At 40.2% G+C, this 16667-nt stretch overlaps 1 long non-coding RNA gene across 1 annotated transcript in view; it reads right to left on the bottom strand.

Annotated features, from left to right (window-relative positions):
- Window positions 1–4840: 4840 nt before the first annotated feature.
- LOC131383942 (uncharacterized) overlaps window positions 4841–16667 on the bottom strand; it is a 24468-nt gene continuing 12641 nt past the window's right edge. Inside the window, exon 4 of the long non-coding RNA XR_009214358.1 lies at window positions 4841–5008. This is a non-coding gene — a long non-coding RNA (uncharacterized LOC131383942). The remainder of the gene's footprint in view (window positions 5009–16667) is intronic.

The following is a 16667-nucleotide window of genomic DNA, read 5'->3' as shown; positions in this document are numbered from 1 at the left end:
TTTGATTACTCCTACCCTTCATAATTTATCCAGTGTAACCCCATGTTGAACTCTCTATTGCAGAATGCAAAGGGTCTCTGGACAGCAGAGGCTACATCTCAGGAGTCTTAAGAAGCCCTAGGTGTCAGCCTACACTCCACAACTGCTGTTTGCCTGAAAGTAGGCTGGCCCTCCCTGTACCAGGACTTCTGGAAAGAGTGATTAGACCATCACCACATTCCAGCTTCTACATGGAGCACTGTCCTACAACTCTTGACATCTTCCACCACTCTCCTTGATTGCCCTCTCTTAGCCCCTCAGAAGGTTGACTGTGGCCATGGTTTGAAGATATGCTCAAAAGCCACCTCCTCTAAGAGACCTCTCTGATTTCCCAAATAAAAGGGATCTCACTGCAGAACTGCCATGACGCTTTAGACTAGTTTTCACATAATTTTAATTTTTTTCTCATTTGTGAAGTGATCCATTCTCATTGTAGAAAAGTTGAGAAATATGGAAAAGATTAAAGAAAAAAATCACTCTTAATCCCACAACACACAGAGATAATCATTGTTAACATTTTCTTGTGTTATCCCTTTAGCCTTTCAGATAATTTTTAACGTAATTGAGAGCATACCATGGATACAGTTTTTTTATACTTAACATTTTATTATGAGCACATTTTCATGTCGTTAATTTTCTGAAGTCTTGTTTCAACAGGAATATAAATTCCATTGTGCAGATGTACTATAATTAACTCATTTACAGTTGTTTGATATTTGGGTTGTTTCCAGTTTTATACTATTATACATAATGCTGTGATAAACATCCTTAATAATAAAGCTTTGTCTACGTGTCTAATCACTTATTTAAGATGGGTTTCTAGAAGTTGGAGTATTGTAGTGAATTAATGTTTTTATTTAAGAATTAGACAAAATTAGGTATGCTCTCCCAAGAATAATGCAATAAAACATATAACCACACTTTTGCATATTCTTTAAGGGAATTTGCCAAAATTTATGTGTGGAATTTTTAGGGGTCCAAGAATTTCTAGGTCAGATATATTTGAATTACTAGATCAAGGGGCATGAAAATTTTAAGGATATTAATAAATATTCCTTTTTTAAAAAATAAATCTTCCTAATTTTTTTTTCAGAAACATTTATCTGTCCCACTTTTATGGTACAGATACTACTTTCTACATTTTAGAATTGTTACTCATATTTTATCACCTCTGTTAGACTGTAAGCTCTTTGAGGGAACGGTCGTGTCTGATTTGTCTCAAATTTTCTTCAGGACTGAACAAAGTGCCTAACCTATAATAGATGCTCAGTAAAGGGTCATTGAATCAATAACTCAATTTCAAAGCCAACAAGTCCAAAAAATAGAAAGCTTCAAGTTTGATCATCTGAAAAGTGATTTGAGGTATGCTTCATAGCCATGAAGGATGGCACTGAGAAATTGTCACAGGAGTCTTCACCAAGTCTGGCAAGCAGAATGGGGTATGCCAAATTGGATAGCTAAAGGGACAATGACGCAAATAGATCTTCACATTTCAATGCAAGTGCCAAAAGTTCCATTGTCTGTGGTGTGGAGTGTGGCTATTGCCTGTCTGTGGGATACTGATGCACCAGCAACTGGCCATCAATTACTTGCCAGTATAGTATTTATAAGAAAATTCTATTCTGTGATTAAAATTATATAGAAGTCTTATTACCAAGCCTCAGTTAACTTCTTGCATAATGCACATTTTCCAAGCAATCTGGAAGGGAACAGATATCTTGTGGCAGACACACTCAGTGACCTAACCAACAGCCACCTTCCCTCTCTGTGAGAAGAGACTCTAATTTGGTTAGGGTTGGCAATATTCCCAGGCTTAAAGGGTGGCTATGATTAATGAGAAGCCAGCCGAGATGATTCTGTTCCCCCTTTCCAGGTACAGACTTCACTGTACATAACAACTGTTAGTTAATGACTTTTTGTCATAATGGCTCTTAAAAGGTTGTGACACTTTTTGAACAATGACTCATTTTTTTTCAATATATTGACTTTTTTTTGTTCCCCAAACATACCAAACAAATACGCTATAAGACGTGATATTGCATCATTTCAGTTGCAGGCTAAGTCATGCTCACAGATTTTACTTGACATACATTTACTTGTCAGAGCATACCATATGGAACAGATTTGTAATGAGCATCATGTTTGAATGAGCCTACAATGTTCTGCTTTGCATACAGATGCCAAGTGAGAGGGATAAAGATGTGCTGTCTACATTTCCTTTGTCTTTGTGCATGTGCAATTTCACGTTTCAACACACTCTCACATTTAGCTTTTATTTTGCCCTAAAGGTGATTTCTAGGCTATAGCTTTTAAGTAAAGTTAGGGTACAAAATAATCATGAACTGCCTCCCCTAAGTTGAAAGCTGGTGAAGCAAATGGTGTAGACAAAATAATTCACCTTCCAAAAAAATGAATCCCTCACCCTCTCCTCCACCATCCCTATCAAGTCTGCTTTTCCTCATTACATTTCATTTTGTGTACAAACTGTATATGCTTACTTTCAAATGGTTCTTAATTTATTATATAAATTTGTTTTCATTGCTCACTGAATATATTTTCTTATCTGTGAAAATTACTTGGATATCTTGGATTGGGACAGAACACAGTGTAATGTTTCCCTTAAAAGTAATAGAATTCAAAAAAATCAACAGCTTACCACTTAGAGGCAAAGCTTTCAAGAAAAAAATAAAGTAATTAAGTGAGGGATGAGCATGCTTGCTTCTCAGCACCCCCTAGCTTGCAGCTGGGGATGGAATGAGTCAGATCTGGCCAAAGAGACGTAAAGCCTCCCGGGGACTCCCAGGAAAGCTTCTTCCCTCTGATACAAGGAGAACACTTTTCTCCCTTCCCCATCTTCTGACCATGAGTTTTAAGGCATTTTAAAGACGAGTTTGCACAGAGTTGTGGCTGCTGAACTTGAGGGAGAAAGTGGCAGGAGAATCACACGACGCCGACTCAGTGCCCTGACTTGGTAGAGTTGAAGAAATAATCCTAGAACTTCTGCCCTCAGTCTTCTTGTTAGATAAAGTTTTTATTTAAAGCAACGTTAATTATGTTTTCCATTATGTGCAACCAAAACATTCCGAAATGATTCCTTATTCACCCCCTAATCATTAGAAGGGGAAAGGCATTAAATAATAGTAACCTTTCACTTTGTATAGTGATTTTCAGTGTCTAAGTGCTCTCAGGTTTTGCTGGAAGGCTTCCTTTTAACCTGATCCCCTCTGGCTTTAAAATGTCATTCCCACAGGTCGTGGTCTCTCCCTTATTATCTCTTTTCTCATTGTTGTTCTTGAATCTTTGATCTGGCCTAAGTTGTATGTAGAACTCAGCTCTCTTTTTTTCATTTCCATAAACCAAAAATGTTCACACACAGAAGATATTTTTGTATGAAACTGGCTTCCTTTAAAGTTTGAGTTTGTATCGCAACAAGGCCACACGGCTTAAATATCAGACATTTTTATCTTTATAAAATATTTAGGCTACCCTTCCATGATATTGAGCCACACTTTATCTTCCAAAGCTTCTTGATTATCCCCTTTGGGGTTCATTGTCTCAGGGTTCCCTGGAAAGTCCCATTCCCCTCAAATATTATGCAAAGTCTTTTAGCTCACTACTCCTCTGCCTAGAAGGGCAGCCACCTGCACATATCATTATTCTATATCTTGTTACAAAATGGGCCAAATACTTTATTGGCAGAGGTTTTGAAATATCCATCTTTGCTTTCTCTGTCATTCCCAAGTTTCTGTTATTAAAAGGTAGCAGAGATTAGTTCACTGTTGAATTATGCTACCACTTTAGAAGGCAGAAGTGGATGCAGTCTGTTTGGGTTTTAAAGAACAATTTTTTCTTAGTTTCAAAATAGTAGGGTTGAGAAGGACATTGTGATAGTGTATTGAAAAGAGCACAGAACTGGAACTTCGAATACTTAGATTTCAATCTAACTGAGCATTTCTATTTCCACGTATCTCTGGATCTCAGTGTCCTCATATGTAAAAACGTGGAGGGGGAATGCACTGAAGAATAGCTGAGGTCCTATCTCCTAGCAGTTTCTAGATGAAGAATCTGGGGCCTGAGAAATCAGGCAACTTAATATTTTACTTACCACTTGTGATCATTCTCCTATTTTCCTTTGAGGCTTGATTTATCAAGATTAATTGTGTATTTCATATTTTGTTCAGATGCTCTATTTTTTTTTTTCCTTGCTTCCAAAGTTACACTGATCTTAGCACTGACACTGCAGGAAGAAAGAGGAAATGTAAAGTAATTAAATTCAATTTGGATAAACAGATACACTTGCACATAACGGGAAAAAATGTGTGTATAGATAGGTTGTTCACTGAGGCAACAGAATAGAAACAATCTAAATGTCCATCACTAGAAGAACAGTTTGCCAAATCATTCCATATTCCTGCTATGGAATACTAGGCAACTATTCAAAAGAGACAGATCTTAATGTACTAATTTCAGAGGTGCTCCAAGATTATAAATATACACACACACAGTAACATTTCACTTAAGGACAGGGATATATTCTGAGAAGCGTGTTAGGTAGTTTTGTTGTGTGAACATCATAGAGTGACTTACACAAACCTAGATGGTACAGCCTACTACACACGTAAACCATATGATATAGTCTATTGCTTCTAGGCTACAAACCCGTACAGCATGTTACTATGCTGAATACTGTAGGCAGTTGTAATACAATAGTAACTGTTTATGTATCCAAGCATAGCTAAACATAGAAAAGGTACAGTAAAAATACAGTATAAAAGATGGAAAATGGTTCACCTTTGTATCAGTCCATCCTCACATTTCCATAAAGAACTACCCAAGACTGGGTAATTTATGAAGAAAAGAAGTTTAACTGACACAGTTCTACAGGCTGTACAGGAAGCATGGCTGGAGAGGTCTGAAGAAACTTATAATCATGGCAGAAAGCAAGGGGAAGCAGGCACGTCTTACATGGCTGGAGAAGGAGGAAGAGAGCAAAGAGGAAGGTGCCACATACTTTTAAACAACCAGGTCTCATGAGCACTCACCCACTATCACGAGAACAGCAAGGGGCCATTCGCCCCCATGATCCAATCACCTTCCACCAGGCTCCTCCTCCAACAGCGGGGATTATAGTTCAACATGAGATTTGGGTCGGGACACAAATTCAAACCTTATCAATCTGTATGGGGTACTTACCATAAATGGAGTTTACAGGACTGGAAGTTGCAGTGGTGAGGCAGTGAGTAAATATGAAAGTTTAGGAGATTACTGTGCACTACTGCAGGCTTTATAAGCACTGTACACAGGCTACGTTAAATTTATTTTAAAACTTTTCTTTCTTTAATAATAAATTAACCTTAGCTTACTGTAACATTTACACATTTTTACTTTATAAACTTTTCAATTTTTTTAACTTTGACTTTTTAGTAATTATTCCTAGCTTAAAACACCAACACATTGTACAGCTGTACAAAAATATTTTCTTTCTTTACTTTCTCCTCATTCTATGGCTTTTTTATTTTACTTTAAAATTTTCTGTTGAAAACTAAGACACAAACACTCACATTAGCCTAGGCCTACACAGGGCAAGAGCCATCAATATCACTGTCTTCCACCTCCACAGCTTGTGCCACTGGAAGATCTTCAGGGGCAGTAACATGCATGGAGCTGTCATCTCCTATGATAACAATGTCTTCTTCTGGATATCTCTTGGAGGACCTGCCTGAGGCTGCCTTACAGTTAGCTTTTAAAAAACATATAAGTAGAAGGAGTACACTCTAAAATAACAATAAAAATCATGATATAATAAATACATAAGCCAGTAACATGGCCTATTATTATCATTATCAAGTATTATGGAGCGTGCATAATTGTATGTGCTGAACTTTTATGTTACTGGCAGCGTGGTAGATTTGTTTACACCAGCATCACTACAAACACGCAAGTAACGTGTTGTGCTATGACATCACTAGGTGATAGGAATTTTTCGGCTTCATTATAATCTTAGGGACCACTGTCATTTCTGTCATGGACCAAAACATTGTTATGTGGTGCATGACTGTATATATATCTCTGTGTGTATCCATATACAAATATACATTTACATATGTATGCATGAGCACACATATATAGTTATGGTGCCAAAAATATGTGTACTATATCACCATTGATGAAAAAAATACATATATTGCTTGACTAAATATAGAATATCTCTGGAACGATACACAAAAAACTGATAACAGTGGGTGCCTTTTGGGACGAGAAAGGGGTGAAAGATAGGAGGGAAACTTATCCTTTACTGCTTACTGTAAAATTTAGTACTATGTGCATGCATTGTCTGTTAAAATATGTTAGATGCATTGTTTAAAGGTTAAAAAAATCTTTTAAAGGCTGAGCATGGTGGCTCATGCCTGTAATCTCAGTACTTTGGGAGGCCAAGGTGGGAGGATCACTTGAGCCCAGGAGTTCAAGACCAGCCTGGGCAACATGGTGAGACCCTTTGTCTACAAAAAATACAAAAATTAGCCAAGCACAGTGGCATGTGCCTGTGGCCCCAGATACTCAGAAGACTGAGGTGGAAGGATCACTTGAGCCTGGGATGCAGAGGTTGCAGTGAGCCGAGATCGTGCCCCTGCACGCCAGCCTAGGTGACACAGTGAGAACTTTTCTCAAAAAAAATTTGTAAAAAGAAATGTAGAATAAAACGAGGTGTGGTCGGGCACTGTGGCTCACGCCTGTAGTCCCAGCACTTTGGGAGGCCGAGGCGGGTGGATCACTGGAGGTCAGGAATTCAAGAGCAGCCTGGCCAAGATGGTGAAACCTCGTCTCTACTAAAATGCAAAAATTAGCCGGATGTGTTGGCGGGCGCCTGTAATCTCAGCTACTCAGGAGGCTGAGGCAGGAGAATGGCTTGAACCCAGGAGGCAGAAGTTGCAGTGAGTCGAAATCATGCCACCGCACTCCAGCCTAGGCAACAAAGCAAGACTCCCTTTCAAAAAATAAATAATGAAATGAGGTGTGGACATTATTGGTGGATTTCAATTGATCACTCTCTTCTTATCTTAAACTAATAACAGTTCTCCATCTCCAACCTAAGCCCTAGAAAGCTGTTAATGGTGAATGGTGTACTGCTTTATAACCCTCCCTGAGCCTTGCACTCCCCACAGTCACTCACCGGAGTTGGGATACTGCCTTTTGAGTCATTATAGAAGGGCCTGTGTTCCCTTCTTAGGACCATCGACCATCTTTGGGTGGCTACTGCTGGATATCTCTGACTTGTTTTGACGTAAATGGGAGGCAGCCCTGGATCCATGGTGGATATTGGAATTAGACACACCTGGCTTACATTACCAGCTTCACCTGTTACTTATGTTCCCTAAGCCTCTAGTTCCTCATCTGTAAGATGAGGTGATGGTATCTTCTTCACAAGACTTTTGTGAGACTTTAATGACCTTAGCAATGCACATGGTTGGAGCTGAATAAATGTTCATTCCTCTCTCTATATTTGTTCATCCCTCTCTCCCTATTTCTTCACTTGCTTCACTGTCATCCATTCCCATCACCCTCCTTAGTTTTCAGAGTGGTACCTGCATTGATGTTCCCTAAACGGTTTTTCAAGAGCAGTAATTTTCAACCAGGAGCAATTGTGCCCCACAGGGGCATTTGGCAACGTCTATCTGGAGATATTTTGTTGCTATAACTGGAGGAGAGACTACTGGCATCTGGTGGGTAGAGGCCAGCGATGCTGTTAAACATCCTTCAACACATAGGACAAAAGAGAGTTATCTGGTCAAAAGTGTCAGTAGTGTTGCAGTTAAGACACTCTTTTTTAAAGATTTGTATAAAACTCCAGGTGATTGTGCAAATTGGCAGGAAACTGCACCTAAGGAAATAATTTTATTTTAAAGATGCCTATAACTACATTCACTAAGAAAAACTTCAGCAGTTTCCACAATTGCTCTGTTTTCAAGATCATGAATTTGTTTTTCGGGCAAAGGAGAAGGGAAAATTTAGAGGAAATAACTGCTATATCTTTTATTCTAGGAACTTGAGAAACTTACCTATGCCCTTTAAGACCATGAGCTGAGGTGGCTTTGTATCAGTTATCTATTACTGGATAGCAACCACCCAGAATGTAGTGGCTTATCACAACAACTTGTATTTAGTTTAGATTCTACTAGAGAGTTATTCTCTGGTCTGAGACAGGCTCAGCTGATTTTGGTTACCTCAGATTAGTAGAACCACCCAGCTGAGCCCAGTTCAAATTGCTAAACTCCAGAATCATAATTTGTTTTTTTAACTGCTAAGTTTTGGAGTAATTTGTTATGCAGCAGAAGCTAACTGATGCAATGAGAATTGGGGGCTTTTTATTTCAGTTTGGGGCTCTTGGCAATAATGCTGCTATGAACATTTTGGCTACAACTCATCCAAGTGTGTTCAATTCTGTTGATTATAGGAGTAAAATTGCTGGTAGTTCTGTTTCATTCTTAAAGTACCAAATTATTCACACACACATAGAGCTTCATTTTCTGCTCATAACTTCTGTTTCTTTTCTTCAGTAGCAGCAAGTACTATGGGCCCATTTTTTTTTTTTGAGGCGGAGTCTCACTCTGTTGCCCAGGCTGGAGTGCAGTGGCACAATCTTGGCTCACTACAACCTCCTGGGTTCAAGCTATGGGCCCATCAAAAAAAAAAAAAGACAAATGGTGGAAAGCTGGTTCATGATGATTTTTCAGAGCCTGGTTGGGAGGTCAAACTTGTGAATGCCCTGTCTACCATCTCTTCCACAGTGAAAACATCCTCTTCCATTTAAAAAAAATTGTTTCCACTTTGTCTACACAAAGAACTGTTCCCAAACATTTCCACACACAAGAAGGAAATGACCAAGAGCACACAATACAAAAATAATCTCTCAGGCATGTGAGAATGCAAAAGCTATTATGGTTTTTAAAAAGCATACTTCAATGAATAAGACAAAGGGGTTTTTGGTTTTTGTTTGTTTGTTTGTTTTATGAATAAGAAACTTGAGGCAGTAAATGAGTAAGAATTGCTAATTCTTGTGGGTAAGATTAGTACATGTCAGGAAGAAATGTGTGAGTTCTTCAAGTAATCCGTCAATAAATGTTTGAGTGCCAATGGTGTATAAAGTGCTGCACTTCTGGTAATTTCTTTGGACCTTAACAAAGAAGAGGGAGAGCTGTAAGCTCAACCTGGGATCACAGGTATCAGAGGATTGAGGTTCCAAATAAGAAACTGGCTTCGCCCAGTTCAGTTTCCTGTGATTTTGCCTTGGTTAAGTTATTTTCTTCTAGTGTGGCTTAGTTTCTTCATCTCAAAAAAACGAGAAGAAATATACAGACTTAGGCAGCCCTACACTGCTGAGGAATGTACTTGATAACATCATTAAATCCAAGAGACATTTTTCTGTTCTCCTCTTGACACTGGTGACCAGTCACTACTTTAAAAAAAAAAAAAATTCACTTCCCTTGGCTTCAAGGAAACAATGTCCTGCTAACTTTTCTTTCTACCTTTCTGGGCTCTCTGTTTTGAGTAGGTTTGTCCTCCTTGCCAAGCTATTAAATTTTGGAGTTCCTTAATCCTTGGCCCTTAACTACATCCCCTTCCCATCCACTCTTCCTAAAAAAACTCCTTCACACCGTACCTCAGACATTTAAATGACGATGGCTCATAAATTTCTATTACCACCTTAGGCCTCTCCTCTGAGCTCCAGACCTCTACCAATGGCCTACATGACACCTCCTCATGGATGGCTCAAGGGCATGCCAAACCTAGCAATTCCAAACCAAATTCATGAGTGTCCAAAACAAACTTCATCCTTGTTCATGACCTGTTCCCTATCATAATGAGTTGCGTCATCATTCATCCCAAGGATGCAGGACTGAAGCCAGTTAGTTATTTTTGGCATCCTTCATTCCTCTGTCTCACTGAAGCCTCACAACCAAGCATTATCCAGCCCTGTTGAGTTTCCTCCTATATCTCTCCCATCCTTCAACTTCTCTCCATTTCCAGCTAGTACAAGCTATCATTATTGTTCACCTCAACTACTAGCTCCTCCAGTCCATTCTCCACAGCCTGCAGCAGAATTGTCTTCTCAAAATGTAAATAGAAGCATGCCAGTTCTCCTGCTTAAAGCCTGTGTTTTCATATGGCTTTGAGGATCCAGGCAAAATCATTTTACATGGCCTGAAAGGTCCTATATAGGTCTAGTCCCTGCCTATCTCTCTAGCTTCTTCATGTCCCATCCTTTCTCTAGCTTCTGGGCTGTAGCCACACTGACCTACTTCTAGTCCCTTTGATTTGAGATACTCTGTCCAACCCCAGGGCTTTTGCACATGTTGTTTCTTCCACTTAAAATGCTCTTCCCTCTTGCAGTAGACCAAATAACACCTCTACCAAAGATGTCCATGTCCCAACCCCAGAACCTGTGAATATGTTACTTTATATGGCAAAAGGGACTTTATAGATGTGATTAAGGTAAGGATCTTGAGATGGGGAGAATATCTTGAATTATCTGCGTGGGTTCATTGTAATCACATGTCCTTACAAGGGAAAGAGGGAGGCAGCGGAGTCAGAGCCAGAGAAGGAGATGTGATAAGAGAAGTAGAGGTCAGAGAGGAAAGAGATTTAAAGATGCTATGTTGCTGGCTTTGATGATGAAGGAAGCGGCCATGAGCCAAGATGGCCTCTAGAAGCATAGGTAGCCTCTAGAAACTGAAGAAGGCACAGAAATGAATTATTTCCTACATCCTCCATTAAAAATTCAGCCCTGTTGACACATAGATTTTAGGACTTCTGACCTCTATAAGATAATAAATTTATGCTGTTCTAAGCAACTAAATTAGTAGTGACTTCTTACAACAGCAGTCAGAAACTAATACACCTCTCTTCTTCACATAATTGATTTCTACCTTCCCTCAGATCTTAGTTCCTCAGGGAAGCCTTCTCAACATTCTGCTAAGTTAGATCTATCTAATATGGGCCCTCCTAGTCTGAGCCTATTTTCTTTCCAGCTCTTTACACAATCGTGTGATTGTTGATTGGCCCAGCTAAAAGTTCTGTGAGAGGAGGCATTGCACCTATTATACCCACCAGTATATCCCCAACACTTAGTGCAGGGCATATAATAACCCTTAATATTAATTTGAAAGAAATAATATCATAAAGCTCTAAAAAACCAGCCAGGCATGGTGGCTCACACCTGTAATCTCAGCACTTTGGGAGGCCAAGGTGGGAGGTTGCTTGAGCCCAGGCATTTGAGACCAGCCTTGGCAACATAGCAAGACCTCGTCTCTACAAAAAAATAAAATGAAAATTAGCTGAACAGAATGGCATATGCCTATAGTCTCAGCTATGCAGGAGGCTGAGGTGGAAGGATCACTTGAGTCTGGAAGGTCGAGACTCAAGTGAGCCATGATCATGCCATTGCACTCCAGCCTGGGTGACAGAGCAAGACCCTGTCTCAAGAAAAAAAAGGCACTAAAAACTGTTCTTTGTCACAAAACGAGCTTCCCTAAAATAAGCAGAAGTTGCATTGCTGGACATTAGGAACAGGTATCAAAACACATCAGAAATAAATAGCTTCTAACAACTCTCCTTGGAAAACCTTTCAAATATACCTTTATTTATTCTAAAAATGAGGGCATTTTTGTTAAAACTCTGGCTATCATTCTATTCTTCAGACCAAAATCTGGTATAAATTCGCATTAAAAAATAACATTGTAAGGTCCTTGACAGTTTACAAATGAACAACACATATATTATTTTAATCCTCAAAAGAATCTAATGAGATGGACTCAGCTGAATGTCTTGTAGTAGTTTTGTACAAGGAAACTGATGCTTACAGGAATTAAGTGAATTGCTCAATGAATCGCAATACCCAACAAACATCGAACTTAAACTTAGCTCTTCTGACTCTAAATGCAGCATGATCACCACTGCATTACGCACACACACTGTTATGTGTCAGTGGATTGAGCAGATCTCTTCATTTCAGTGTTGAACATGAAATTCAATTGGTGAATGCTTGCTCATCTCTGTCAAGCAGCTCTTAAATAAACTGGCTAAAACCATTCTGCTATTTGTCCAAAAGCATTTAGAGTATTGTGGGTAATTTTGTCATGACTCAGCTCTACATTTTACAGAATCAAAACAATTGCTTGGATTGGATGCCTTGGGAGAACAAAAATTATGGAGGAGGCAAAGGAATTGGAAATAATTCCTGGGTATGACTATGCAGGTGTGCAGCTGCAGTGGGAAGAGACAAAATCACTGGAGGAAGGAAAATCAAGGTATAGCGAGGCAGAATATTGGAAGGGTTATTGACATGGTATGGAAATCCCCAAGAATCATGACAAGAGCAGTATTAGAGAAACTGACAATGAGGGAGGTCTAAAATCTCAGAGGAAGAAGAGAGAGAGAGTGACATAGGGTTGGCCAATGACGGTAACCAAGAAGAGCAGTGGGTGGTATAATCCAACAACCTAAGAGTCAAAGATAGGGAGAGGGATGGCATTAGTGTGGAGGGAGAATAGTCTTGGGAACAATGGTGTTTCCCAGTAGTCTTGGGAAATGAACAGCAAGGAAAGGCATCCATCCCACCTTCCAGTTCAGGAATATGAGGAGCATAGGAGAGAAAATAGCCATCACCTCAGAGGGTGGCAGGAAAAGCTCTGTCCTCAGGAAAATATCAGATTTCATGTAGAGCAAGAAAATAAAGGAAACATTCAAAGAAGAGACTTAGGCTAGAGGGAATTTTGTTGATGACTGAATAAGAATTTCAAAGGCAGAGGGCACAGTAGCAAAGTTTGAGTTGAGGAAAGGTAAACAAAAAAAGTCATGAAGGGGGATTATGTAAGCTAGTCTCCAAGGATTCCCCAACAAGTCCTGCCCTTCTAATGGGGTCCTCAGGAAGAAGAGAGCCTATTTCCTCTCCCCTTGAATCAATGCAGTCTCTCGACCAATAGAGTACTTCTTTCCTTGTAATACTTCCTTTTGAGACTCAGCTACTATACTGTTAGTGACCCAAGCCATTTGGAGAGGCCACAAGGAGGGGAACCAAAAAAATCTGACCAACTGCCTACTGGAGCTTTCCACCAGAAGCCTGCATCAACTGCTAGTCATGTGAGTAGCCATCTTGGACATTCTAGTCCAATCAAGCACTCAGATGATAGCTGGCCCAGCTGACAACATGAGCGAAAGAACCATCCAGCTGAACCCATTCAACCCACTGCATCATGAGAGAGAAAATGGTTGGTGTTTTAAGCCATTATGGTTTTGAGTGGTTTGGGTACAGGAGATGACTAAAACAGATGCATAAAATCATCTGGGGACGAGGGTAAGTAGGTGAGGGATGACCAAGGAGCCTTGGGTTTCTTTTATGACTGACATCATCAAAGATAAAGGCTTAAGAAGGTAACCTTTTTTTTTTTCCCTGAGCAATTGGAAGAGTGAAATTGCCTTGAGAAATATACGTTCTCTCTATAGTCTTCGCACTGAGTAACATTATGACTTTTTTTCTGCTTCAGGACACATTCTCTGCCACTGAGACAATGCACATACAAGATACAGAGCTCCAACACCAGATCTGAAGATGAGGACTCCAGATGACTTGTGATTTCAGGCAGAATCTTAAAAATTATTTCTATTTTAGAGATGCCTGAATTTAAAAACCATCACCCAGACACTTGGGATTTAAGACTCTGCTTCACCCTTCCCGTATGATTTCCCCCTCCTTGAAGGAGACCCTCTGAGTGGCTTTCAGGTTAATGTGAAAGAAGCTTGAAGATGCAAATAAACTGAGTAACCATGACAACAAAGAAGCTGAAAAAAACAAAACAATCGTGCCTATGCAAATTGCTTCCTGAGCCATCAAGGTATAAGAGTACATGGCTGTCAGCAATAATGCCTAATGGTCAATGACAAATGCAGATTGAGTTAAGGCCAGTGGTATCTTTGAGGCAGCTGTAGTCAGGGAAAAAGCGAGGCCTTCACAAGTCGCTGGCCCGTGCTCATGTTCACAATGGTGGCGTGTGTGTGTTTTAGTGTTTATTGAGCACCTACTAACCAATGACTTTCAGAGAAAATACATTCTAATTTACTGAATTAATTTCAGTCCAGGCCTTCCTGGACTTTTGCCCTAATAGCACTTTACACATAATTCCAATGAAGCCCTTAACTGATCAAACTCCAATTGGCATGGTGTACAGCAGTGCCTAATTGTAATATGCACATGATTCACCTGGGGAATCACATTAAAATGCAGATTCCAATTCAGCAGGTCTATGGTGGGCCCAAGATTCTGCATTCCTAACAAGCTTCTTGATATGGTTTCAATCTGTGTCCCTGTGCAAATCTCCTGTTGAAATGTAATCCTCAATGCTGGAGGTGGGGCCTGGTGGGAGGTGATTAGATCATGGGGGTGGTTTCTAATGGTTTAGCACCACCTCCTTGGTGCTGTTCTAGTGATAGAGTTCTCACAAGATCTGGTTGTTTTAAAACTGTATAGCACCTCCCCTCACTCTTTTCCTCCTGCTCTGTCCATGTAAGATGTGCCTGCTTCCTGTTTGGTTTTTGCCATGATTGTAAGCTTCCTGAGGCCTCCCCAGAAGTTGAGCAGATGCTACCATCATGCTTCCTGTACAGCCGGTGGAACCAGGAGCTAGTTAAACCTCTTTCTTTATAAATTACCCAGTCTCACGTATTACTTTATAGCAATGCAAGAACAGACTAATACACTCCTCCAAGGACCACACCTTGAGAAGCAAGGGTGTGAGTTTAAAAGTATGGATTCTGCATCTAGACCACCTGTTCCTGGACCAAACTGAGGGCTGGGCTGTTATTTCTCATAGCTCAGTAACTAGATGCAGATGAACTGGGGAGGAAGAGAGTTTTATTTCTGCAACTGGTTACAGGGAGAAGGCCTGGAAATTATCACCAGACCAACTCAAAATTACAAAGTTTTCCAGAGCTTATATACCTTCTAAGCTGTATGTCTACATGTAAGTGTGCATTCATCTAAAGACACAAGTGATTAACTTCTTTTAATCTATAACTAAGGTCTGAGTCCTGAAGACCTTCCTCTGGAGCCTCAGTAAATTTACTTTATCTAACTGGGTCCAGGTGCTGAGGTGATTAGCCCTATCTTGTCTCCTGCCAAATCACGGAGGTTTGGGGAGTTCCTTCAGACCCCCAATCAACTTGTTTGTGGAGGCCTGGGGAGTTTCTTCAGACCCACAGTAAAACTTGTTTAATCCTAAATAGGTCCTCTTAAGAATTCCTTCTCTGGGCCGGCGCGGTGGCTCATGCCTGTAATCCCAGCACTATGGGAGGCCGAGACGGGCGGATCACGAGGTCGGGAGATCAAGACCATCCTGGCTAACACGGTGAAACCCCGTCTCTACTAAAAATACAAAAAAAAAAAAAAAAAATTAGCCGGGCTTGGTGGCGGGCGCCTATAGCCCCAGCTACTCGGGAGGCTGAGGCAGAATGGCGTGAACCCGGGAGGCGGAGCTTGCAGTGAGCCGAGATTGCGCCACTGCACTCCAGCCTGGGTGACAGAGCGAAACTCCGTCTCAAAAAAAAAAGAATTCCTTCTTTTTTTGTCATGCCTTAAGGCGCAGGAAAGGCCTAGGCAAAACTCTTGGTGGGCTTTTGTTACATCCCAGCCTTTGTAATACGGGCACTGGCTTTTAATATTTAACTGAACCACTCAGTACTGAAACAGTTGTTATGGAGGCCTGCATTAGTAAGATCTGGCCTGCCACACACCTGGGTTCAAATCCTGTCTCTGTATATTAGCTAGATGACCTCTGAAAAGTTACCTGGCCTTTCTGCACTTCTTTATTCCTAAAATGATCGCTTCTCGGCCTTTTGGCTAAGATCAAGTGTATTCCTAAAATGGGGATGATAAAAATAGCAAAGAATAACCTCTACCTCTGAGGGTTCTTGGGTGGCCTAAATGAGTTTATATCTTTAAAATGTTTAAGCCATGTCTGGCATGTTGTAAGTACTCAATAAATATCAATTCTTGTACTCTTCTTATGTCTTACCCACTAATTAAACATTTCCTATGTGCTTTGTCTTGATCATAGATTTTAATTCTCACAACCCTGTGAGAAAATTGGTCCCACTTTACAAAGAAAAAAACAAAGGTGTAGTGAAGTCATGGAGTTAGTGAAAGTAGCTGTCTGCTTCCAGAGTCCACGACATCTGTGCTGTGAGTGTCCTGAGGGAAGAAATGATAGCCATTTATGACTATATCCCCAGGGAGTTAGCACAAAACTGGTAACTAGTAGGAGCTCAGAAAATAGTTGTTAAATGAATGACTTAATGTAATGGACATTTTTGCCTTTAATTTAGAGATTTAGAGGCAAGTGAACTGAAGCTCAAAAGAATCTGAAAACTTGCCAATACACCACAAATGAGTGAGTTGGGATAGAAACCCCAACCCCCTTATATATAAAGGCTATTTTCTTTTTCTTTTTCTTTTCTTTTCTTTCCTCCCTCCCTCCCTCCTTTCTTTCTCTTTCTTTCCTTCCTTCCTTCCCTCCCTCCCTCTTTCTTTCTTTTTCGTTCCTTCTTTCTTTCTTTCTTTCTTTTTTTTAGATAGGGTC

This window comes from Hylobates moloch, unplaced genomic scaffold (assembly GCF_009828535.3).
Source record: "Hylobates moloch isolate HMO894 unplaced genomic scaffold, HMol_V3 SCAFFOLD_7, whole genome shotgun sequence".
Lineage (NCBI taxonomy): Eukaryota > Metazoa > Chordata > Mammalia > Primates > Hylobatidae > Hylobates > Hylobates moloch.
The sequence above is the reverse complement of the archived record's forward strand: the minus strand, read 5'-3'. Positions and strand labels throughout refer to the sequence as shown.